Here is a 27770-nt window from a genome sequence, read left to right as displayed (position 1 = left end):
TCCCTTGATAGATATTCTCAATATTTATACTTCAATTAATGAAACACATACTCTGCCCTGTTGCTTAACAGAAGCACACATTAATGATTCTTTAAGTTGTTCTTCAAATGGTCAATTTGTTTTAAAGAAGTACTATACAGAACAAAAGCACATGTGGTTAAGAAATAAATGAGCTTTAGTCTTCTTAAATACCATGTTTATTTAATTAGCGAAGAAAGATGTATACATATATTATTATTATTCATGCTTTAATTATCAGTTTCTTCTTCCTAGGATTAATATTTAATATCAAACTTATGACAAAGTGAACTTTAAAACACATAGAAAACTCGTTTATTTTGTCTTTTAATAGAGATGCAGTCAAAACTCATCCTGTACTCAGAGCAGTTTTGTTTTTCAACATCTTCCTGAAGAGAAACACACAGGTTTACTGCCTGTCACTAATGAAGATGTGAGAATGAAACAGACTTAAAGCTTTTGTCTCGTTATCTCCGAAAATAAATGGTGATTTTCTTCTTTCTCCCCATGAAACATGCTTGCCACAAGATAAGGGTTTTATAGGAAGAAAAGGACAATCATTAATTGCTTTCCATCTCTCCTTTTTTCTAAGAGGCACAACAGAAAGAGATAATAGAAAACAAAACAAAAATAAAGCACTCTGATGCAGAATGAGATCAGTTTTAATTGACTAGGATGTCTTCCTCTTGTTTTCTATAAAGATATTTTCTCTCTCAAAGCTTATCAAGAAATGATCCCCAAAATGATCTATCTCCTACTTATAATATGTCAGGCTTAGAATGTATTTTTGCAATGAGAGATGCTAGGGAAATTGAAAGTTAGAATTAAAAGGAAGTGAAGAGGGAAATTAATATTTTTCCTTTAGGGTCATTCATAAAATCTTTGCTTCTTAGCAGAGTGATGAAAAATTAGAGTTTTATTTCAAAGAATAGGAATTCAATATCAACCTTTGTTTAATGCCATAGAAACAACAGGGAGGGCAAAAACATCCATCACATACAACTCATAATAGAACCTTTTGATGTAATAGGGAGAGCTTTTGCTCAGCCTGAATGAAAGCTGGAAAATAGAGACTCGAATTGACAGCTAAATAAATAAGACTAACTCTTGGACATAAACTTTTATACAACCAAATGCCATTCAAATTAAGTCTCTGGAAAATTGCTTTAGAATTAAAATCTGCCTATTCAACCATACAGCACACCAGTTACTAGAAACCCCAGAACATGTGAAACTAGTATAAGTTTGACACTACTACTATGAAAGTAACAAAAATTCCACAAAAGTAAGTTTGAGTAAGTCCCTTCAGGGCCTTAATTCATTGTTTATCATGCAGTATGCATTTCACTGTCAAAATATTGTTCTTGTGAATTCAATACAATATAATACCTCAACTCTATTGAGAGAATTCAGGTGTTATTTAGAAGAATAACTGATGCCTTCACCTTTGACCTAAGAATCCTGTGTATAAGTATCCATAGCAAGTTACACTGGAAAATATACGAAAAGACTCATGTTCAAGTGTTTTATCCTGGCATTGTTTATAATAACGGAAGATTGAAAACAACCCAAATATGCATGAAGTAGATGACTGAACAAATTATTGTACCTCAACACATTGAAACGCTATGCAACAGTATATAGGAATGACTGTCTATATGCACAGATTTGTAGTGATCTCCATTACATATTCTGATAGAAAAAAGCAAGGTGTAGAATAGTAAATGAAATAGTCTACCTTGGGTGAAAGAAAGAAGCTATGTATAAATAGAAATGTGCTTAGTTGTACAAAAAGAAAAACTAAAAGCATAAACCAAAAATTAATAAAAATGGTTACCTATGGAGAGTAGGAGGAAACAGAGTTGATGGGACAAGAAGCAAGATATTTAAAAATAAAACTTATTAATGTGGTTTTGCATTTAAAAGTATTTTAAAACATTTGAAATAAAAATTAATGAAAAATAGGAAACACTATCTAAAAATTAAAAACAAACAAAAAATAAATTTGTACTAAACCAATTTTTAAAGCAACTTTAGAATAAATTATTTGACAGAATGGACTTAGTGGAACATATTTTAAGGACAAGTAGAACTACAAAGAAATCTTGTACTTTACTTAATAGTCTCATTGAGAGTGGTAATATTGACATAATTTTTAAATTATATGTTATAGATTAAGGCAAACAAGTAATTTTGTTGTCAAGAAAAAAAGATACAATTGTAAAATCCAAATGTTGACTAAAATTCTGCAATATTAAATTCGAATTGGAAATATAAGTATGAACTCCTGATTTTTTTCCAACAATATTTATTTCTTAGTAATTCCTTAAGGTAATCACAGCTCAATAGCTATGAGCAGATCTAATGCCCAGATTGTGGTCTTTAAATACCATAAAAAAACAGTGCTCCTCAGAGTAATGAATGATTCCACATCTGGGGTAGAAAACGTAATATGACCTTGTAAAATCTAGTTGTAATAGAAAGCAAGAAAGCTGTTAAAGATAAATGGATTCCATCAGAGGGACACAGGAACATAGAGGGAATCTCTTGACCAAATTTGAGACAATTTGCGCATGAAAAAGAATAATAAATGCAATTGATTTTAACAGATTTAATACAGAAAAATTTATGTGTTCATAATGTTACATAAGGGGATAGAGAAGACAAAATAGAAAACAAATCTACCAAGGATACAAATGAAAGCAACTAGGGTATTGACCTCTTAATCAGAAAATTAACAAAAGGGAAGGTTTAAATGTTTATCCTGTCTTTCCTTTACAAATTATATTTCTTAGTAACCAAATAGCCTAAGCTAATGGGGGAAATATATATATAGTAGAAAGAATAATAAACCTAGAAAACAAGGAAACACTATCTAAAAATTAAAAACAAACAAAATAAATTTGTACTAAACCAATTTTTAAAGCAACTTTAGAATAAATTATTTGACAGAATGGACTTAGTGGAACATATTTTAAGGACAAGTAGAACTACAAAGAAATCTTGTACTTTACTTAATAGTCTCATTGAGAGTGGTAATATTGACATAATTTTTAAATTATATGTTATAGATTAAGGCAAACAAGTAATTTTGTTGTCAAGAAAAAAAGATACAATTGTAAAATCCAAATGTTGACTAAAATTCTGCAATATTAAATTCGAATTGGAAATATAAGTATGAACTCCTGATTTTTTTCCAACAATATTTATTTCTTAGTAATTCCTTAAGGTAATCACAGCTCAATAGCTATGAGCAGATCTAATGCCCAGATTGTGGTCTTTAAATACCATAAAAAAACAGTGCTCCTCAGAGTAATGAATGATTCCACATCTGGGGTAGAAAACGTAATATGACCTTGTAAAATCTAGTTGTAATAGAAAGCAAGAAAGCTGTTAAAGATAAATGGATTCCATCAGAGGGACACAGGAACATAGAGGGAATCTCTTGACCAAATTTGAGACAATTTGCGCATGAAAAAGAATAATAAATGCAATTGATTTTAACAGATTTAATACAGAAAAATTTATGTGTTCATAATGTTACATAAGGGGATAGAGAAGACAAAATAGAAAACAAATCTACCAAGGATACAAATGAAAGCAACTAGGGTATTGACCTCTTAATCAGAAAATTAACAAAAGGGAAGGTTTAAATGTTTATCCTGTCTTTCCTTTACAAATTATATTTCTTAGTAACCAAATAGCCTAAGCTAATGGGGGAAATATATATATAGTAGAAAGAATAATAAACCTAGAAAACACCATTTTTCAGCTTCTCATGAAACAATCGATTACGGCAATCATCAGTGGATGAAAATATTTGATGAAATATTGATAGTGAACTTCATAATGGTAGATGGGATCAGTCTGTTACCCCTTGATTCCTCTAATCTATATTAGCTTTACTAAAAGTGAGACAAACAGATATTGCTTTTCTCTTTATATGAGACAACATGAAATATATAGCACCATTTTTGAAGCATTCTTGACCAAACCAAAAACACAAAAAAACTAAACTTGAATCTAATCAAGAGCCTATCATTAACTTTTATTTACAGGAAGTATAAAGAATAGAGTTACAAATTAAACCACACCAAAAGGAAGTTAACAACAGACCAATGTAAACAGCACCTTTTGTGTTGTTTTTCTAGGCTATTTATTTCCGCTCTTATCTTTATTATTTCCTTCTACTCACTTTGAATTTTGTTTGCTGTTCTTTTTCTAGCTCTTTTAAAGGTAAGGTTAGATTGGTTGAGATTTTTCTTGTGTTTTTGAGGTAGGCCTGTATTGCTATGAATTTCCCTCTTAGGACTGCTTTTGTTGTGTCCCATGGATTTTGGGTCATTGTGTCTTTATTATCATTTGTCTCTAGGTATCTTTTGATTTCTTTTCCTGATCTCATTGTTAACCCATTCATTGTTTAGGAGCATGTTATTTAGCCTCCAAGTGTTTGTGTATTTTTCATTTTTTCCCCTTGTAATTGATTTCTAGTTTCATTGTTGTTAGAGAAGATGCTTGATATGATTTCGGTCTTCTTAAATTTGTTGAGACATTTTTTGTGGCCTAACGTGGTCTATCCTGGAAAATATTCCACGTGCACTTGAGAAGAATGTATATTTGCTGCTTTAGGGTGAAACTAAAAATACCAGTTAAATCCATCTGGCCAAGTGTGTCATTTAAGGCTGCTGTTTCCTTATTGATTTTCAGTCTGGAAAATCAGTCCATTGGTGTCAGTGGAGTGTTAAAGTCTTCTATGAGTGTAATACTGTCAGTTTCTCCTTTTATGTTGGTCAATATTTGCTTTATATATGTAGGTGCTTCTATGTTGAATGCATATATGTTTACTAGGTTATATCCTCTTGTATTGCTCCCTTTATCATTGTGTAACACCCTTCTTATGGCCTTCATTTTAAAGTCCATTTTATCTGAAATAGATATTGCTACTCCAGCTTTTTTTCAGTTCTATTTGCATGAAATATCTTTTTCTATCCCTTTACTTTTGGTTTGTGTTTGTCATTTGATCTGAAGTGGGCCTCTTGGAGACAGCATATGTATGGATCTTGTTTTCTTATCCATTCAGCTACCCTGTGTCTTTGGATTGGAGCAGTTAATCTATTTACATTTAAAGTGATTATTGATAGGTACATATTTATTGCCATTTTATTGTTCATATTTATGTTTTTTTTCTGTTTGTATTTTTTCCCCTTCTTTTTTTAAAAGAAATCCCTTTAACATTTCTTGTAATACTGGCTTATTGGTGATGAATTTCTTCAGCATTTTCCTGTCTGGGAAGCTCTTTATCGCACCTTCAATTTTAATTGATAGACTTGCTGAGTAGAATAGCCTTGGTTGTAGGTTCTTACTTTTCATCACTTTGAATGTTTCCTGGCGATCTCTCTGGCCTACAAAGTTTCTGTTGAGAAATCAGCTGACAGTCTTATGAGGACGTTCTGTAGATAACTAACTGCCTTTCTTTTGATGTTTTTAAGATTCTTTGTCTCCAGCATATGGCATTTTAATTATGATGTGTCTTAGTGTGGGCTTCCTCTTGTTTGGGACTTTTTGCACATCCTGGACTCATATATCTATTTCTTTACCAGGTTAGGGAAGTTCTCTGTCATTATTTCTTCAAACAGATTATCAATCCCTTGCTCTCTCTCTTCTCCTATGCCCATCATGCAAATGTGTGGTATGCTTGATGTTGTCTCAGAGGTCCCTTAAACTTTTGTAATTTTTTCTGATTCTTTATTCTTTTTGCTATTCCGAATTAGTTTTTCTGCTACCTTGTCTTCCAAATTACTGATTTGATCCTCTGCTTCATCTAATCAACTGTCGATTCCTGCTATGTATTTTTTATTTCAATTATTGTATCATTCATTTCTGACTGGTTCTTTTTTTTATAGTTTCTATGTCCTTTTTTAATGATTACTATTTCTCTGTTGAAGTCATCACTGAGATCATTGATTCTCCCTCGAAGGTCATTGAGCATCTTTATAACCAGTGTTTTGAACTCTGTATCTGGTAGTTTCTTGCCTCTAATTTTTTTAGTTTTTTCCTAGAGTTTCTCCTATTGTTTCATTTGTGGCATGTTTGTTTTCTCATTTTAGTTGCCTGTTTGTTTCAATGTATTAGGTAGATTTATTATGTCTTCCAATCTTGGCCAAATGGTCTTATGTAGTAGGTGCACAATGCGGCCCAGTGGCACAGTATCCCTGATCCCCTGCCCTGGGAGCTCTGGTAGTGTGTTCCTTGTGTGAGTTGTGTGTGTTCTCTTGTAGCTAAGCCTGATTGCTCTTAGCACTTCAGTGGAAGGAATTGACTTGTGGGCTGACTGTAAAAACTGGCCATAGCATTTGAGCCTCTTTGTGGGAACTGACCCCACGGAGGGGCATTTGCCCTAGCGGGCTCATGTACCTGTTGAGACCACCCTTTGGGTGTGCCACTTGTGGAGCTAGTTAGCTGGTACTCTGTTGTGGTCTGATGCCAGCCTCCAGGTATGTTGGTTCTGTGGCACCTTGGAAGGGGCTTCTGTGCAGGCCAAGGTCAGCCACTGCTTTTGATCACTTGGGGGCAACCTGGTAGGAGCTGCAAAGTGATCCATGGGTAGTCACTGCATGTGCTGGATCTGGTGGCAAGTGCGAGAGGCCACTTTGTGAATCATGGCTGGCTGTCCCAGTAGCAGGCCTGGGGCTATTTAGCAAAAGATCCAGGGAACCCTAAGTCCTGAGGCTTCCTGCTAGTTGCCGGTAAGGCTTTGCAGCTGGAAGAGCTTTTAAGTGGTATGTGAGTTTGGGTGGGTCAGGGACTTTGGGAATCATTTGGGTAAGGCAAGTAGATTTCACCTGGCAAGTGCAGAGTCAGGTTTGGTGACAGTACTGAGCCCGTGGCCATCCGCAAGAGTCTTAGATTTCACCAAGGCCAGCCACTGCCCATCTGGGGCCCACAAAGCCCAAGATTTGTTGAAGAGATATTGCAGTTTGTGCTAGTGCTGGCTGCCTACCACAAAAGTTTTCCCAAGATGCACTGGCTGCATGACCTGAAGAGTGTTAATTGCTGTCAAATGTGTCTCCAGCTGAGCACGCTGGGTGGGGTTTCTTACGGGACAATGAGTCTGCCACAGGTAATTTTCGAGATGAATGGGGCAGGATCTCATGGAACCCGGGTGGAGTGAGCCCATCCCCCATTAAGCCAATGCAGATTTAGATTTGATGCCAGTGCCCAGCCTGTGGCCCCTCGCAAAAATCTCAGACCACACTGAGGCCAGCCACTGCACATCTGCGGCCTGCAGACCCCTGAGATTCACTCAAGAGACACTGCAGCTCCGGTTGGTGCTGGTTTCTGCTACTGAAATTCTTTCCTAGGATGCACAGGCCATGAAAGCTGAATGCTGTTAATTGCACTGCTAGTGGAGAGCACAGTGTAGAGGTGGCTGCTGGGAAACAAGTTTGTAACAGGCAAATTATGGGTTGGATAGGGCGGGGTCTCAGGGAGACATGGGATAGAGCGCGCCAATCTCACCCAGCCAATGCAGTTTCAGAATTGGCCGCGTTGGAGGAGGGTTCAAAAAAGGCAAGACGGTGCCCCTGCAGACTTCACCGGAGGTAGGCTGGACAAAAGAACAATAGCGGCTCTCTCTCCAGCCCTCGCCCAGTGCCACACGACTTAGTTTTCCTCCATATGATTTCTGCTTTTCCTGAGATGCCGACTCTCCGCCAGAGCCCATGGTGAGTGTCTGTGAGCGATTGAGTCCATACGCAGGTTCTTTAAGGGGGATGTTTGGGTTTTCAGGTTTCTTTTGTCTCACTCAGATGGTTGGAATCCCCACGGATTTTTACAGTCAGATTTTTGGGGGACTCCTCTTCCTGACACAGGGCCCCTGGGCTGGGGAGTCACTGTGTGGGGCGCTGGCCCGTGGCTCCTTCAGAGAGACCTCTGCAGCCGCTATCCCTCCTGGTGCTCAGCCGCCAGGCGCAGGTGCAGGGCCAGCCCATTTTATATCTCCGCCCTTCTTACAGATCTCGATGTGGTTTTTTCTTTATATTGTCAGTTGTATGTGTGATATGTTCTTCTAGTCTTCAGGCGATTCTCCAAGTTGCTTGTTTTATAATTTAGTTGTAATTTTAATGTGGGCATGAGGAGGGAAATCCCATGTTTACCTAACCCGCCATCTTGATCCCTTCTCCCCCTCTAAAGTATTCTTCATTTCAGTTATTGTATTCTCCATTTCTGACAGGTTATTTTATCTGTTTATGTTTCCTATCTCTGTGTTGAAATTCTTACTGAGTTCATCTACGCTTCCCCTAAACTTATTGAGCATCATTTTACTCAAAGTGTTGAATTCTGCATGTGGTAGATTCCTTGAATCTATTTCATTTAGTTCTTTTTCTGGAGTTTTGTCCCATTTTTTCATTTGGGACATGTTTCTTTTTCTCATTTGGCTGCCTCCCTGTGTTTATTTCTATGGATTAGGTAGATCTGCTGTGTCTTCTGGTCTTGGCAGAGTGGTCCAATGTAGTAGAAGTTCTGTGGGGCCCAGTGGTGTGGTCTCCCTAGTCACCTGACCCAAATGCTCGAGAGGTGTCCCTTGTGTGGGTTGTGTGTGCCCTGCTGTTTTAGCTGAGCCTTGATTGCCATTGTAGTGTCAGTGGGAGATTCACCCTCAGGCTGACTGGCTGTGAGGAATTGCCATGACTACAGCGTATGAGCTGTTGTGCAAGGGCTGAGTCCATGGAGCAAGATTTGCCTTAGGAGGCCTCTGGTGCTGACTGAGTTCACCCTTTGGGTGCATTGTTTGTGAAGCTGGTTGGATGGTGCTCTGGTGTGGTCTGAAGCCGGCCACCATGTGTGTTGGTTCTGGCGCATCTTGGAGGGGCTCCAATGCATGGTCTCTTTAAGGCCTGTTGCGCCCAGGAGCTTTCTGTCCCACTCAGCTGCAATCCCCACTGGTTTTCACAGCCAGAAGTTATGGGAACTTCTCTTTCTGGAACTGGCGGAGACCCATGTGGTGCTGGGACCTCTTGTTCCTCAACTCTGCAGTGGCAATATCTCTTCTGTTTCTTAACTGCCACATTGTGGGTGTGTGATCCGAGTCTCCATCCCTCATACCACTCTTTACTTGGCTCTTTTTTTTTTTTATATCCTTGGCTATAGGACTTCTGTTCAGCTAGTCTTTGGTGGTTCTCATGATGGTCGTTTTGTAATTTAGTTGTAATTTTGATGTGGTTGCGGAAGGAAATGTGCAAAGCATTTTACTTACTTTCCCATCTTGACCGGTCTCTCAAAAAATGTTTTAAATATAGAAAATTATGAAGTAGAGAATCCACATGGGAGTTTATGAAGTAATGAGTAGATCAGTGTTGCCAGAGCTGCAAGGTAAGGCACTGAGTGTTGAATGGATATTACTTTGAAAGAAATGGAAACACCAAATTAGTAGGGAAGAATTCTGAATTTGTGAATGAAAGAATATCAAATCACATTATAATAGATACTGATACCACACAATCTAAGTTTATTGGCCAAAAAAGAGAAAAAAGAGAAAACACACATACAACTTAGGTACGTGCTAATACACTATTGAAGAAAAATAAAATCATATTGATGTCAAATGGCTTTTTACTATTTTTCCTATTAAATTTCAAACATTACATATGTGTATTGGTTAGTATATTCAAAATATATAAAAAAAATATGAAAATGTAGATACTCAGAAAAGAATGCTACTGCCCAAACTCTCACATGATGGTGAAAAAGTTGTTTTGACATAATTTTCTGAATACCCATCTAATTAGTTATTAAGCTCCAGGACTAGAAAAGCATACATATTTTTATAGATGTATTCATAAAAATGAATGGATAGATATTTATTTTCTTTCTTTAGTTTTTTTTTTTTTTTTTTTAATTTTGGCATGTTTAATCACCTTTTAAGGATATTTTTATACCATCATATTTTAATGCAACTGTAAGGTGAATCATTTTACAAAATGAAAAATCCTCTCACACTATAAATGCCTAACTTTTCTCACACATTTTTTCCCCCTCTTTAATTCCACCCCCCACATTTCCACCCCTGACCTATGGATGTTGCTGTTTCCCCTTAAAAACTGGATCTCTGAAGGCGGGGCGTCTCCTCCTACAATCTCACAGCGTGCACCTGGGACTTGGTGCCCCAGTGGCCTGGCCCATGGCTCCACCTGGGGCGCAAACCCAGGACTTTTTGCATGTAAAGCAGACATGCTAACTACTACACTATAGAGCCACTCCTTCTCACACATTTTATGTAAGTTTATCTTTGCCTGTAATAGATTTTCTTAAATTGATCTCATCTCCACTAATAATTGGATATTTCCTCAGTTTTGCAACTGTGAGCAGCTCAGGACAACACTACACATTTCTATACTCACATTAAAGGTTTTAGGCGTAATAGAAGAGTTGTCACAGCACTAAAAATAATTGTTAAATCTCAGAAGGCAATATTCCAAAAGTTCATTTTCTACTTATTCAACTAATATCCAAAAAGACTGATATGGTAACATTCTCATTTTCTTCAAGGTAGCAATGTGGGAATTTTAACAAGGAAACATAGTTAGGAAAGTGTTAGAAAATCATGAGGTAAGAGATTAGATTTTTTTTTTTTGCCTTTTTTGAAAACTTTAAGCAAATAATAAGTTATGTTTATTTTTTATTATATTTTTAATTCTTTTTTTTTTCTATCATTGACTGAACATTTGAAAGATGACAAGTTCATAATGAATATAAATTTCTCAAATTCTATATCCATTCCGGGAAAGCATTAATGCAGTGGATTTTCTTGTCTAAGTCTCAGTAAGCTAACTATAAAATCAGACTGATAAAAGAAATGTTTTCTACTTCATTCAGATATCCTCAGCATTCAATCCACGAAGAGAGCATAGTGGTTGAGCATGCATTCCTTTGGATTAAAGAATTTAACAGGTCCATTTAGCAGCATTGCTAGAGAGAGAAGCATAACTATAAATTTCCAAAAACTCATTGAGCTGGCATCAACAACTGAGAACATCAATAAAAAGTAAAAGATGAGGTTGATGGCTTACAGGAATTCAGTTGAAGAAGATGGAGAAGCAAATAAACATGTAATAAACTTCTGGCACTGAAGATCAAATAAATTTTATTTTATCTTTTTTGTGGGTGTGTAGGCTTGCTTTTACAGTTTTATACAGAAATTTCAGTAAAGATATTCTTTAATATGGAAAGAAAGTGGCCTAAGATAAGCCATATATTAATGATGAAATAGTGGGTTAATTTCCAAATAAACCTCATCTTGAGTATGAGATATATGTTTTGCTGCATGCAGAGGCAATTACAGGTTTAATATATTTGGTGTCAGACATCAATCTTGTTAAATCAATCATCGTAAATTATCTCACAAATGTACCTGCAATTCAATAGCAAAGACTCAAGTGGAAAACTAGCTAAGTTCACCCAACAAAAGTAACACAGAGATTTGTTGTATTGTTGCTTAAGAAGGATTCTCAAAGAATATTCAAGGATTTCCAGATATGGTGATCAGTATTCATTACACTAAGCTTCCTCTGCCTCACATAGTACCTAATGGACTCAATAAAGACTTGTTAATAAACTAATATCTTAAAACCTGCTAGGTTCTGGTCCAGCTTATTATAATATGATTTCCTCATTCTAACAATTCAGTATTCTCCTTAATGTAAGTTTCTGCAACATCACTGCGTCCTGATAGGCAGATAAGTAATTTTTATACCCATATGAAAAAGAGGAAGCACGTCGTGTTTCTGGTTTGCATCAATAGAGTTCTCTTAGTAATGAATCTTTTAACGATGAATAAAGAGTACAAGGGTAACCATGGTACCCTAAAATGCTATATGTACAAATCTTTGACTTCTGGGGAAATCAACCTGTAAGCTTACTTGAAAAGGAAGAATGAGGGCAGGAGGCACACTCTCTGGAAATAGGAAGATCCCCCTTCCCACCTCTGCATCCCAGGCTTAATGCCTATTCCTTTAGTATACTTCTCAAGCATCTCAAAGGTGTCATTATTATTCTGCAGTGAGATATCTGAAAGAAGTCATTCCTGTTGTACATAATCTTGTTACGTAAATAGAAATTTCTTATTTAAAGTTTTCCAATTAACAATCTGTACAGCTATCAAATTATCAAGATGTACACTTTCAATATCCTACTGTTTTATTTGTCAATTATACCTCAATAAAGCTGAAAGTAAATAAAAATGTTTAATTTTTAAAAAATACATAAAAAGTAAAGTATTCCATTTTTCTCCATGTATATTGATAAATTTACATCAAATATAGATACATACTTCTCTGTATCTCCTATTTGTCTAGCAAATATTAGCCTTCAGTTCATTGCCATTGATACTTTCCCTTAAATAAAATTGGACTGATTTCAACAGAAGACATCTTTCAGATAAGGAATAAGATTTGAACCCTACTACCATTGTTATGAATTCTTCTACTGACCTTTGGCTTAGAAGACCTGGTGAAAGCATGCATATTCATACATACAGTGAGTCTAGATGTGTATATATATATATATTGTCATATATATATTTCCCTAATGTGTAAATCTCAAAAAAAAATAGTAAATATGGCTCTCCCTTAGGGTGCTTAATAATATAAATACTAAAAAATAATAACACTGGATTGAAAGGCATCTTCACTGATGAACATGCTGGCATACTCTGGCTAAATATTAGACACTGTCCATTTCCCCATGTGGTTTCGGTTTGGAGCCGGTGCCTCTGTAAGTCAGTGACAAGCTTCCCTGGTTGAGATCCTGCTCCTCTGACATTTAAAGTGGTCATCCAGATTGGCTGCATGACTTAGGGTACAGAAACCTTTTTCAGCCTATTACAAGCTTATTTTAGCTAATGGGCTTTCATATCACTCTGCTCCTCTAACCTGAACTCTCCCACCCCCTGCCCACCTCTGGCCCTGGATCTAAGTCATCAAACCCAAATATTTAAAAGCATTGTGATCCTACTTGAAACTATTTACATTTTAATTTTGTATAAAATTCATTTGGACAACCTAGCAGCTAAACTTGACTCCAGATAGTATCATAATATTGTATAACGTAGCCAATGAAGAATTCCATTTTTTTTCTAACTGGTCTTCATAGGAAAATGAGGAATTTTTTAAATTATTAAATTATTCAGTGGTAGTATGCACTCTCTAAATTTATTACTCATGGCTAATGTATAGTTTTAAACATAAATGTTAAAATCTGAACTAAAAACGCAATAAATAGAACTTTCTTTATCAACAGTAGCTGTAAAGAAACTTCAATCTCATAATTCACTGGCAGTGACTATATATTATCAAATTTATTTTGATAAAATTAACAAATAAAATGAGAGTAATAGATCTAACTAAAATAGCATTCAGCAATATAACTTGAGGATCATGTAAGGGCAAATAATCACATATTTGTGGTTAATCACTTCACACATATTCCTGTTTTTAATACCTCTGCAGTAAATTAGATAAGACTTATAAATGTGTTATGGAAGTTATATCAAAGATCACATTATTAGCTTCATTCGTTCTTTGCACTATTATAGTTTATTTAAAAAATAAGCAAAAATAATAAAAGTAAAATCGGATGTACTTACTGTGGGTGTATTTTAAAAAGCAAATTCTTAATTTGACCATTGCCCTTACTCATTTTTTAAATTATTATTTCAGTAGTTAGAGATTACTGGCTAGTATACAATCCAACACTTTCTTGATCTTCTCCATGCTTTAAATTATTACATCCTCTGACACAGTTCTCTCCTTCCCTCTTGAAGCTTTCAATAGGCTCACTTAATAATAATGATGATTATGCAACAATACTAATCACAAAAAACTATAAATATTTATTGAGATCCACTATGTTTCAGGCATTGTACTGAGCTTTTTTTGAATTACCTTTTGTAAAATCTGCATAATATCCCTATAGGATTACTGTAATTAACTCCTCTCTACACATGAAGAAACTGAAACCCAGAGTAATTAAGAAACTTGACATAGGTCCTAGGGCTAGGAATTCATACACTGGCATCTGGCTCCAGTGCCACACATCTAATATTTTAAAACATTAGTCAGATGTTATTCTCCTGCTCAAAACCTTTATCAGTTTCACACCACAATTGCAAGAAAATCCAGTCCGTCCCTCGCCACATCCTACAAACTGCTTTGTGATCTCTACTCCTGGTTCTCTCTTACTGTACCTCCTCCAATCTCCTACTCACTCACTCTTTTTTAGCTACAATGGCTTTCTTGATTCTGCCAATATGTGAAGTATACTCTGACTTCAGGCCTTTTGCACTGTTGTTACTTCTGCCTGAACCAATTTGTCCTCATGTATTTGTTTAGCTTAGTTCCTTACCTCATTCAAGTCTCTGCTTAAATAACACAGAGAGGAATTTCCTCAATATCTCCTCTAAAATGGCGCTTCACTAGTACCTTTTAGCTTTATTTTTCTTTTTTGGACTTATTATCTGCCATTGTGTTACATATTTGTATGTGTAGTTTTTTCTTCCTCACAACAGTAGAAACTTCAACAGGACAGGTACTTTGTTTTGTTCACGACTGTATCCCTAATGCCTAGTATAGTATATGGTATGTGGTGTATTGTCAACTAACATTTTTAGAAAGAAGGAAGAAAAGAGGTGGGAAGAGAAGAAATAAAGAAATTAGGGATTATGAGCAGGATACAAATTCTAAAGCCTGACCCTTTTTCCCCAACTCAAAGCAGTGAGTCAAATTCCTAATAAAATAACACACACATCCCCCCAAAACAAGCAGACAAACGAACAAAAAACATGACTATAGTTCTAAATTAAGGTAAAAAATAATAATTCAGGGAAAAAAAACTTCTCAAAGCATGTGATGATTGGATATCATTATATATACATATATAAAATTCACATCTGGGTTAAAGTAAAAAAATATTATATTTATAGTTATTTAATTTCATAAGTGTATATATACACTCCAAGGGTATATATACACTATGCTAGACATTTGTTGGAAAACTGATATTTAATCACTACCCAGATGTTTTCAAAGAAATTTCCCAGATGACAAACCTTATGTCTGAAAGATCCAGTTTGGGAAATTTTCAAAATTATTAATCTAAAACTTCTATCCAATGCATAAAGCCAAATGATAATAAAAAATATTCTTTCTTTGTTTTTGTTTGTCCACTTGATTTTGCTTCTTTTCTTCTCTATTACCACCACCCTAAATCAGCTTTCTTATGTTTCATATGTAATATTGTAACAAATATTCTCTCAACTTCTCACAGTATCATTCCTAAACAACTCTATAACCTGGCTCCAAGTGGAAGATACACTATTTTGTTTATAAAACCTCAGGCTCTCCATTGTTTTCAGGAGAAATTTGAAATTATTTAAACTAGGCTTAAAAGCTCTCAGTAATCTGATACTACCATACCTATTGAAAGTTGTCTTTCAGAATTTCCGTAAAGAAGTGGCATATAACTTAAATGAGAAATAAACTCTTAGCTTAGGTTTAAGTATGCTGCTGTAATAACTGCCTCTAGAAACTCCAGGGCCTTAGCACCTAAAAGGTTTACTTCTGGTTCAGGTTATATATCTCTCATGGGTCAGCAGTGGCTTTACTCCATTGTGTTGTCACTCTAGGACCCAGGATTCTAGAACTGTCTTAAACATTTTAGGATGGGGTTGTGCAGGCTATAAGGTCAAGCCTGCCATCAGTGGGAAAGGGAAGTATTAACCACCTTGGAGAGAATCAGCAAATAATTTGAACAATAATACAGTCTAGCATAATGAGTGAGTCATTCTTTTTAAAAAGAATATATCAAATTACTAAAAAAAAATAAAATACAGTTCTCAGGCATAGTCTCCTGAGGCCCAGCCCTTTTAAGGCATGGAACAAATTCTCACTCTTGCAGATTTCTTTAGTTCCCTGACTTTTCTTTACCTCCACCCTGTAGCACTGAGCACCATATTTTCACATGGTACACATTCTAAACACATGTCTAAACTGGAGTGACTTTACATATCACCTCATGCTAAGATGTATTTGAAAAGTTTTCTTGGTGAGTTAATTTTTTCCTTTCTACTGTCTTTCTCCCTCCCTCCCTCCTTCCCTTCTTACCTTCCTTCCTTCTTTACTAATTTCCTCCCAAATGAAAATAACTTCTAGAAATTAATAATAAAAAGATATAATTTATAAATGGAAACAAATATGACCATTGAGTTCACTTAAAATAAATACAAAGCCCAATAAACTTATAAAAATGCACACAACTACAATTGTGACTTAAGAAATTCAAAACAAATTGGGGTGGTTGACAAATCATCCCCAAATAAATAAACAATAATATTTACTTTAACAGTTTGTGGTAATGAAAAACCAGGACTACCTAACTATCCCTAAAGAGTAAAAATTAGAAACAATCTAAATGACCATCATCAGGAATATACTGTATAATAACAGATTAAGCATTTAAAAAATGCATGTATTACAACTCTGCATGTATGTGAAGATTTGTAAGATACATTAAAGTGAAAAAAAAATGCATACTCAAACATACACATAAATGATGACATATACATAAAATTACTTTCTGAGTGTATACACACACACACACACACACACACACACACACACAGAGTGAGAGAGCGAGAGAGAAGGGAACCCTCATGCACTGTTGATGGGATTGCAAATTGGTGCAGCCACTATGGCAAACAGTATGGACATTCCTCAAAAAATTTAAAAATAGACTACCTTATGACCCAATAATTCCACTTTTGAGTATTTGAGCTGAAGAAATCCAAAACACTAATTTAAAAAGATATAAACAGCCCTATGTTCATGGCAGCATTATTTACAATAGCCAAGATATGGAAGCAACCTAGTGCCCATCAATAGATAATTCGATAAGTGAATCCAAAACACTTAATTCGAAAAGAAATGTGCACTGCAGCACTATTTACAATAGCCAATATATGAAAGCAACCTAAATGCTCATCAATAAACAATTGGATAAAGAAGATGTGGTACATATATACAATGGAATATTACTTGGCTATAAAAAATGAAATCTTACCATTTATGACAACATGGATGTACCAAGAGGTTATTATGCTAAGTGAAATAAGTCAGACAGAGAAAGACAAATACCATATGATCTCACTTATATGTGGATTCTAGAAAAACAATAAACAGACAAACAAAAACAGACTCATAGATAGAATGAACTGATGGTTGCCAGATGATAGGGAGGCAGGGGGCTGGATAAAAAAGGCGAAGGGATTAAGAAATACAAATTGGCAGTTAAAAAATAGTCAAGGGGATGTAAAATACAACATAGGGAATATAGTCAATAATATTGTAATAACTTTATATGGTGCTAGTGGGTACTAGACTTATTGGGGGGATCACTTCATAAATTATATAAATGTCTAACCACTGTGTTGTACACCTGAAACTAATAAAATAATATGGACTATCAACTGAAAAATTTAAAAAGTAGTGACAATAGTGGTTGTCTTTGGAGGTAGGTGATGATAGAAGATTTTTTGTTTTTATTTGTATATTCCTGTTGTTTGAACTTTTAAAGCATAGTTCGATTTAAAAATCAGCAAGGATTATTTGTGGATGGTATTTATGGGCCATTATTACATCTTTTTTTCTTTTTTTTTTTACTTTTATCTGTTTTTAAAAAGTTAGTTTTATAAATATGAAAATAGGTTTATTATTTTGTCTGTTTGAAAACTATATTCTTATGTATAAAAATCAGGCAACAGGGAACAAAAACAATACAATGGAAAATAAAATTAACATAGACTTCCACTACTAGGACTACAGTCTTATAAAAATATATAACATATGGAAGAACAATGAGCATCAGTTACAATGAGCGTAAGGTAAATAGTGACCAGGAACTGATGGCACTACATCCTTGAATACAGAATATATACACCTTGTACTTCTGGTTTACCTGTTCAAAAAAAAAAAAAAGATGAAATATGGCACAGCGAGATAGATGGCTTTGCTTAAAATAACTAAATCTCAGGTACAGATTTTATTTGCATTTACCAATGTTTTATGAGAAAGTCATGAAAAGGATCATTGTACTTATGGATGGTACTCAGATATAACAGTAGTGTAGGTAACCATCTCTTAAACTGATTGAAAATATGCTAGGAAGGTCTATTCTGCCTCAATGTTTCACCTAAGAACATCCAACCTAGCAATTCTTCACAGTTATCTCAAGTACCACCAAGTTAGCTTTGTTCCCTTTGATTAAAAACAATGATTTTTGTTAAAGCTCAAATAGCTCCTAGTGGGGCAACATATTATCAATCATATTATCAATCATTGGGACCACAAAGCAGATTTATTTATATTGCTTTTTCAGAAAAGCACTGAATATTAGATGGAAAGAAATAGTAATACTAAAGGCAGGTAGTATTGATTAATATAGATAGGAAAGATTTTTGGTATACTTTTGAGCATAGCGTTTCTACTTCTTGTAATTATTACTGAAAGCATTTGATTTTCTGATAAACGAATTCACTTAATTGTAATTATGACTAATCCTTATTGAATTTACCTTTGTCATTTTCTCACTTTTATTAATGTTCCTTTGTCTGATGTAAGTAGACGAGGAATTAGAACAATGCAAATTTTATTTTAAGCCCTACATTGTACTGACAGTGAATCCACTGAGCTTCTTATTTTGCCAAATTAAAAAGATGGTTGAGAGAAACATACTGAATTAGAATTGGTGGAAATACAGCCAGGCCCACCCACTGGGTAAATGTGGCCACCACCTGAAATCCAGAGATTTCTGATGAATAAAGATAATTATGAATAATACTCCACACCTTGCCTTGTTTGGAGCATATGGCAGTGGTTCTGCATTGCCAAGAAAATTAAATTTCTGTCTGCATATATTCTAATGTTTCACTCAGAAGCTTTACCTACATGTGACTCAAACATACAAGGTCTTTTCTGCACCATGCTGACAGAATTCACTGCAAAGGGTGATATGCTAAATAAAATCATCAGGAGTTGCATGGAATTGAATTTTAATCTGATGCCAGAACTGCAAAAGCATTTCAAATGCATACAGTATTTCTAAAGACCATGCTTTTGTGTACTCATACATATGAAATGCTAACAATCAGCATGATTCAATTGGTTGAATTTCTTCCGTGAAATTACTCAAGATTTTTTCAAAAATGTGTGTTTTTCCAACTGATTATTATTAGTCATAAATAAATTTTATTTCCTGACTGTTAGGAAAAATTAACTCTTTCATTTATTCTATTCAAAACAATGAAATACACATTCACTCCCTTCCTTGTATGCTTCTGCTCAATCTCTCTCTCTCAATATAACCCCTCCCTCTATACCCCTAATGTTCTCAAACTGCTCAATCCTCTACTAACCCCAGCTAGCAAAATACTCTGGCAGTGCCTCATGGACTCCAGCTTTCTCATTCACTTTTGCTTTATAAAAACATTGATATTCTCAGCTTCTCAAAATTTCCTCCCCATTAAAGGGACAAACTGCTTTATCCAGTCATGATAAAATTGTGAGTTAATGATTTTACCTACTATTTATTCTCTATTAGTCTGTTGTTATTGTGATAATGCCACCTAACAAACTATTCCCTGAACCCAACGGCTTATAACAAAAAGCATTTATTTTTCTTACTCAAAGATCTGAGGATCAAGGAAGGTGTTTTGCTTCAGAGTAACCTGGGCTTGACTCTGAGCCCTGGTCGAGTTTAGATCTGTTTAACTTCATGCATTCTGGGGCTCAGGTTAAAGGGACAGTGGCTTTCTGAGACATGATAATCTCATGATAATCAGAGAAAAACAAGAGGCCAAGCCAAATTGTGGAAATACATTCAAGGCCTTTGTTCACATACGGTCCAGAAGTATTTCTCTAGCAAAAGCGAGTCGCATGACTAGGTTCAATATAAATGGGGTAGTGAAATATACTTCACCCTCTAGAGTATACTGCACAGTCATATGGCAAAAAAAAAAAAAAAGTGTAACATTGAGTCTGCATAGCTTCCAAGGATATATATTTGGTCTTTAGTGGGAATTTACTAGAGGTAATACTGTGGCTTAAGTGGAAGTAGAATTTGTATTGGTGCAAAATGCTTGAAACTTTGTAAATTGAGAATCAGTTGAAGGAATGTAGTATCCTATGAATCACATCTGATATTCTTCATTCCATCAATCATATAATATCTAATGCTTACTATATGATAGGCACTGATATAATTGCTTTTCATGTCAACTCATGTAATTCTCACAATAACCCTATAAATTAATGACTATTCTGATTCTATTTGACAGGTTAAAGACCTAAAGCATAGAGAGATTTACCAGTTTGCCCATGGTGTACTCTAGTAAGGTATACTCTAGATCCAGATCCTATGATTCCAATTGAGAGACTTAATATGAAAATGGACAATGGCCGACCACACATAAAGTACAGTATTTTATAATTTAAAATATATGTAAATAGAGCTCTAACCTACAACTTTTAGTACCTTTCCCAGGAAACCAACCTATTATCTCCAATAACCAGCCTATGAAGCGAGACTGCTATGAACCAGACTTGTAGGAAGTCAGATTGCTATCTCTAGTAACAATTTAGGAAGACCAACAATAATCCCTGTATCATAGGGGTTATGTTACCCAAAATGCCTACAACTTGACAAGTTTCCCAATTTTCGTTCTCATTTCAAATTTAGGACCAACTAGAGAAAGCCAAACATGCACCCTAACCAGTCACATAGGATGCCTTATTTCTAATTAGTTCACCTATAGCTTCCACATGCCAATATCTTCTAATCAGGGCATATCTAAAGTCCTCACATTTTATTACTATAAAACTTTCCCATTCCTCTGCCTGCCTTTGACTCTCTGCCAAGACACAGGTGATGGTGGTCGACTTCCTTACTACAGCAAACTCTGAATAAATACCTTTTGCTTTGCTTATGTGGTTAGTCTTTATTTCCACATAACCGGAACATTATCAGTCATATCTAGTATAATTGAATTTGTACATATCTAACATAGATATTAAGACTATAGTTAACATTACTGAAAGGGCAATAATCTATTCTTTTCGGTACATAATTTTAGTATAATGGCCCTAATAATATTTGATATTTAGAGAAGAATATGGATATATCTACAGAAAGTTCAAGTTAATGATAGTCGTAATAGTAATAGAAAATTCACATCAACAATAACAGCAATAATAGTAATAAAACAATAGCTATTTTATTAAGCACTTATAAATACTATACACATTATTAAAAACATTACTTTGTTGCTTACTCAAATTATATGAGCTGATTACTGGAATTATCCTCTTTACAGATGGGAAATTGAGGCTTAGAGAAGTGATGCAACTTGCTTTGTTGCTTATTATACAAACAGACTTTAATTCTGGTAGTTTAATTCCAAAATATAAGTGAAATTATGCTTAGGTCAGTGTCTGGCATGCAGTAGGAATTCAACTTAATAAATACTTATAGATAAAAAGAATGAATTAGTTAATAACCAAGACAGTAAAACCTACACTGATACTGAGAACCTATTCATCAAACACCTTGGAATTTATGTCTTCGTCAGCTCCATTTTTCCTACGTGCATATTATTTGTGTTCATCTGCATTTTTGCATAAATATAAAACTAGATTTTCTCTATTAGATAAGAGTATCTTAAGAGCATGAAATCATTTTTGCTTTTTTCTCTAAGGGTTTAATTTAACTTTATGAATGTTGTGCTAGGGAGAATGCTGGGGAGAAGGAGACCCAGGATTCTGTGCTACCCATTTGCCTTTATGCCTGGTAAATAAATATGTCAGTGACTGTTGGTTGCAGCTACTCTGGCCCCTCCCTCACCAAATCCAAAGGTCCATAACATCTCTGTTAAGCAACCATCAAATCTTAGTTAAGCACTATGTGTATGTGAAAAGTTATGTCTAGGAGGTGACTTCCTGACAATCACATCTCCTGGGAATGAATACTCCTAACAATGATTTGTTGGAAATAATCTCTTTCTTTTTTTTCAGGACAGTTAAGGTATTGTAGTCTTCATGCGCATATGTGTTAAAAGGCACAGTTCATTTCCTTCAAAGAGCTTGAGATCCATTGTAAAGAGACAATGAAATGATGACTTACAATAAACTTCACTGATAAGTACCAAAACAATGATTCAAGGAATGTATTTAAGTAAAAATTGTTCAAATTTTTTTTTTTTTAAATCTGCAAGGAGAAGATAAGATTTGCCATTATGAAAAATGGCTTAATTAAAGGCAAGGGAGAAAAGAACACATTCCAGTCATGGGCAATAGTGTGGCCAAAGGCACAGCGTAGGAAAAAGTAAAACACGCAGAGGTGCATGAGTACATCAGTCCACTAGGAAAAACGTGTTTATGCAAAGGAAATAGTGCCCGTCATTTCTGTCTTCGGCGTACACAAAGAATGTCTGACCTTTAGTGGAAGATCAAAGAGTAATGAGAAATAACACAAGTTCTTATTTTGGACCCAGAACTTCCAAATGGCAGTTCTACAATTTACATTTTTAGGGGATGAGTTATCACAACTAAATGCCATTTTTCTTCATATGTGATGATGTCTGTTCATGTGACAACACGACATTTTATAAATAACACATTGTACCATCCTGCACTGTTTTGAAGGAGATATGCCTGCTGTTTCCCCCGTTTCTTTCTTGATATCTCACTGTTTTACCTCTCAACAAATTATGTATTCCACAGAATTATGCTCACAGCTTTTTTTTCTTTTCTCAAAAGACGCCATGAAAAAGTGAAATCTATCTAGCAGACCACTGAACTTCCATTTCTTTTTTCTGAAGACTCATGGGCAAGCCCACAGCCCATATTATCATAAAACTAGGAGGATTTTTTTTTCTTTTTTACCACTCTGCCATTTGCTAATGCATTGAGATCATCCTTTATTAGTCTCCCTCACTCCCTTTTTTTAACTTGGGTTCTGACATTTTTTACAGCAAGCATCTTTCTATCATTTCCAAATTTGTTATCTGGTTTTATTTCCAGTCCCTGGCACTTAAGCGCTCGGGTATGTGAAAATCTATGAAATATTTCCATAGACCTGGCAGTTGACTATTAAAGTCATTCCTTCAGAGAACAGAGACAGTGCAGACACTAGAGAACCAAAGCTGGATGTGGCCTCCTCCATTCATACAACTCGTGTTGTCAAATGGAGCCAGAGAGATAATTTGGGTCCAGTTTATCATGGTCTATAAAGAGTTTCACTCAACAATCATTACTGTCTTTTTTCACAAGTCTCTGTGCTAGGTACTCAAAGGGTACAAGATGGCAAAGGTACTGTCTTTGCCATCAAAAAACTTATAGTCTAATATGAGATCGGATCCTGATTGTATCAGAGAGTGATGGGTATTGTTAGAAAAGTAGAGATAAAAGAAGATGGGAATTCAAAGAAGAGGATTATTTTTCACTGACCAAGGGCCAGTCATGCTTTCTGAAAAATAAAATGCACTATTTTACCTCTGTCCTAATGGCTGGGCAGGAAGCACATTACAATAAACCTATATATCCAGGCATTTTGAGCTATAAAGAATTGGCTAATATCATCTGTCACAATCTAAATCTCATTTCTCCTTCCTAGTAATGGTGCTATTTAAATCCAATTGTACCTGATCCCAAGGAGCCCAAGCAAATACAAATCCGTGGTATAAAATGACCTGTTTGATTCAGTTAATTTCAGGGTTTTACTTCTCATATTGCCTACAACCATTCCATTCATTTGGATAACTGTAGAAAAATACCCTAAAAAATAGTTAAATAAATAATGGTGCCAAAAGTTCCTTTCCACTACATTTTAGTTCTCTCATTTTATCATAAATCTTAAATTTGCCTTAAGACTCTAACAGCACTTTAGCGAGCGTGAAATGTGATTATAATTATGAAAGTAACTGGAAAAGAAAACATCAGCTTACTAGATATGTTATTCTAAAATAGAAATACTTAGGAATGGGGGAAATTTCCAACTCAGAAACACAAAGATTCTATGAAGATGTGAAATTTATCATATTCCTGCAAAGACTTCTTTTTTCTTTTGTTACTTCTCTATTGCATTAAATTATCTGTCTGCATCATAAAGTAGCCTGCATTTTTCCATTTTAAATTTTCTAATCATGAGAAGTAATTAACCTTATAATAGCTCTAATTCTAGATACTCACATTGCCCTTTTTCTTATTAGTTATTTTAATTTGTATAACATGTATTGGGATACTGATAATATGCAGTTCAAATTTTAATTTAAATAGACTGTAATCTTGGAAGAGAGAACTGTTTCAATCTGCAATAAAACACTAATTTTTTAATACACATATATGTTGCTATAATTCACCCATCATGACCATTTAAAAGAAAAACTTATTATTATAAAAATATTTAAATTTTATTTTAATTTATTTGTTCACCTTTTTCCAGCTTTACAGAGATATAATTGACATATAGCAACATTGTGTAAGTTAAAGGTATACAAAACTCTTACATATTGCAAAACAATTATCACCATAGCATTAGCTACTTATTACCTGGATCACATCACATGATTACCATTTCTCTTTTTTGGTAAGAACATTTAAGGTCTACCTCTTAGCAACTTTCCAGTATATAACTTAATATTGGTAACTATAGTCACCATGTTGAATATTAAATACTCAGAACTTATTCCTCCGACAGCTGGAAGTTGGTACTCTTTGGCTAAATTTCCCCTTTCCCTCTAACCCCTAGTCCCTTATAATCACCATTCTAGTTCCTGTTTCTCTGAGTTGGGCATTTTTAGATTCCACATATAAGTGATATCATACGGTATTTTTCTTTCTCTATCTGACTTATTTCCCTTAGCATAATGCCATCAAGTTCCATCCATGTTGTTACAAAAGGAATGATGTTCTTCTTTCTCATGGCTGAACAACATTCCATTATATAACGGAATATAATGTAATATAATGTAATATATTGTATCTTCTTTATCCATTCATTAATTGACAGACATTTAGGTTGTTTCCATATCTTGTCTATTGTGAATAATGTTGCAATGAACACAAAGGTGCAGATATTTCTTTGAGATCTTGTTTTTATTTCCTTTGAATATAAACCCATCCATGGGATTGCTGGATCATATGGTAATTCAATTTTTAAATGTTTGAAGAACCTCCATACTGTTTTCCATAGTGGCCATACCAACCTACATTCCTACCAATAGTACACGCAGGTTCTCTTTCCTCCATATCCTCTCCAACATTTGTTATCTCTTGCTTTTTTTGATAATAGGCATTCTAACAGGTATGAGATGATATCTCATTGAGGTTTTGATTTCTCTGACAATTAGTGATGGTGAGAATCTTTTTAGGTACCTGTTGGTCATTTGTGTCTTCTTTAGAAGTATATTCAGATCCATTTTTAAATTAAATTGTGTTTTTGTCTATTGAGTTATCTGAGTTTATTATATATTTGGATATTAATTACTTATCAGATATATGATTTGAAAATATCTTCTCTCATTCCATATGTTGCCTTTTTATTTTGTTGATAGTTTGCTGTGCAGAAGCTTTTTAGTTTGTTGTAGCCCTATTTGTTCATTTTGGCTTTTGTTGCCTTAGCTTTTGGTGTCAAATCAAAAAAATCATTGCCAAGACTGACGTCATGGAGCTTACCCTATGTTTTCTTCTAGGATTTTTATAGTTTCTTGTCATGTACAAGTCTGTAATCTATTTTGTGTTGATTTTTGTATATGGTGTAATATAAGGGTCCAGTTTCATTCTTTTGCATATAGCTATTCAGTTTTCCAAACACCAGTTACTGAAAAAACTTCCCTTCTCCATTTTATATTTTTGGCTCCTTTGTTGTAAATTAATTGACCATATATGCATGGGTTTATTTCTGGAGTCTAAATTTACTTTTAATTGATTATTATCTAAATATAATATATTGTACCTATTTTATTCATATTTCAGTGCCCTAAATCATTCTGCAAATGTTGTGATGGTGGGAGTAACATTTGGGATTTTTTAAATTCACATAAAATTACTATAATAGTGAGATAGAAATATGGGAAACAATTTATTCCAACAGGGACAAATTAATAATTTCTTGGTATATGTTGAAATCTAAAAAAAGAAAAAAAGACCCAGAGGGAGCTGAAAAGTTTATTGAAATTTAATTTTTCAAATGCCAATATAAAATAAAATACTTTCACATATAAAAATTTTTCATGCTTACAAGGGGAAAAAATGTTTCAGATACTTTGAATAAAATTGAGAGGTAACAAAGATCTTAAGCTTAAGCTGTACGTGCTATTTGGCTTAGAGCTGCTTATACAGACTTCAGAATTATGGTAATTTTCAATCCCGAGGCTTTGTTTCTAAAATTTATATTTTAAATAACAGCTAGGCACATTTTATGAACCGCATCACTAAGAAGCCATCTGTATATTTTTATATTGGCCACTTAGAATTTGTTAAATCTGTCAGTTGCTAAGCTGTGGTTTCTCAAATCATTGGAAGGTAACTCTCAAGACCAAAAGCCACTGTGGTGATTGGTGAATGCTTTAATATGCACTGAGAGAAAAGAAAACTATAAAGCAGTTAAGAGGTTAGGTATACATGTAGCTAAAACATCCCATATATATGGAGGATGCTGTCAGTCAGCTCCCCATATAATATCATGGCCTGGGGACCACCAAATGCTGGAGGGCTAACATTACCCTTCACATTGATTTACAGTGGTGTTTGGTAAATAAAGGTCATCCTCCCCAGCCCTCACCACTATACACTTGCCTCTTCTTGGCTGGTTTATTACTGGGAGTACCTGGTAGAGGTAACAATTTTGTATAAAGTTACCCCAGAGCACATGGATTATTCTTAGCCTGATTTGTATTTATGTGCAACTGAACAGGCAGCAGCAATCAGACTTATGTCCTCAGTTTGCCTTATAAGTGTGTTTCTCTTCTGTCAGGAATAATGACCAATAAAGTACTTTTTCAGTCCCAAGCTCACTGTGCCAGGTTTCTGACCTAAGACTCAGCTCCACGTGATTTTTTTTTTCTTTTGCATATGACAGGAATACTTAGCCTGCCCAGAATGCGTAGCAAATTATTTCTAAACTTTTAGTTCTAAGTACTCAAGGTTGTTCTTAGTGAAAATTCAATTCGAGTTTTTTTTTTTTGAAAGCTACTACTTTGTTTTTCCCCCCTTTATTGTATTTCATTCCTTCTTATTGTTAATATTGTCTTGTGGAACTAAATTGTTTTATCTAATTATGACTGGTAAACAATAACGACAACACTAATAAGATGTAACCTATACTGTACTTATATAATATATATAACATATTTTTTTCTAAACTATTTGAGATTATATTGCAGCCCTTAAATACTCCAGTATGTAGTTATTAAGAACAAGGACAGTTTCTTATATAACTACAGAACAAGTATCAAAATAAGAAAATTAACATTAATACAATACTATAATCCGCAAGCCTTAAATTTCACCACTTTTTCTCATAATGACTTTTATCATTAGTCTCCCCTAGCCTCCCTCCCCAAAATTTTAGTCTAAAATCCAATTCAGGATCACTTATTGCATTTATTTGTCATGTCTCTTTTATTCCTATAATCTGGCACATTTCTTCAA

Source organism: Pteropus alecto, unplaced genomic scaffold (assembly GCF_000325575.1).
Source record: "Pteropus alecto unplaced genomic scaffold, ASM32557v1 scaffold131, whole genome shotgun sequence".
NCBI lineage: Eukaryota > Metazoa > Chordata > Mammalia > Chiroptera > Pteropodidae > Pteropus > Pteropus alecto.
This window is presented reverse-complemented; position numbering follows the sequence as displayed.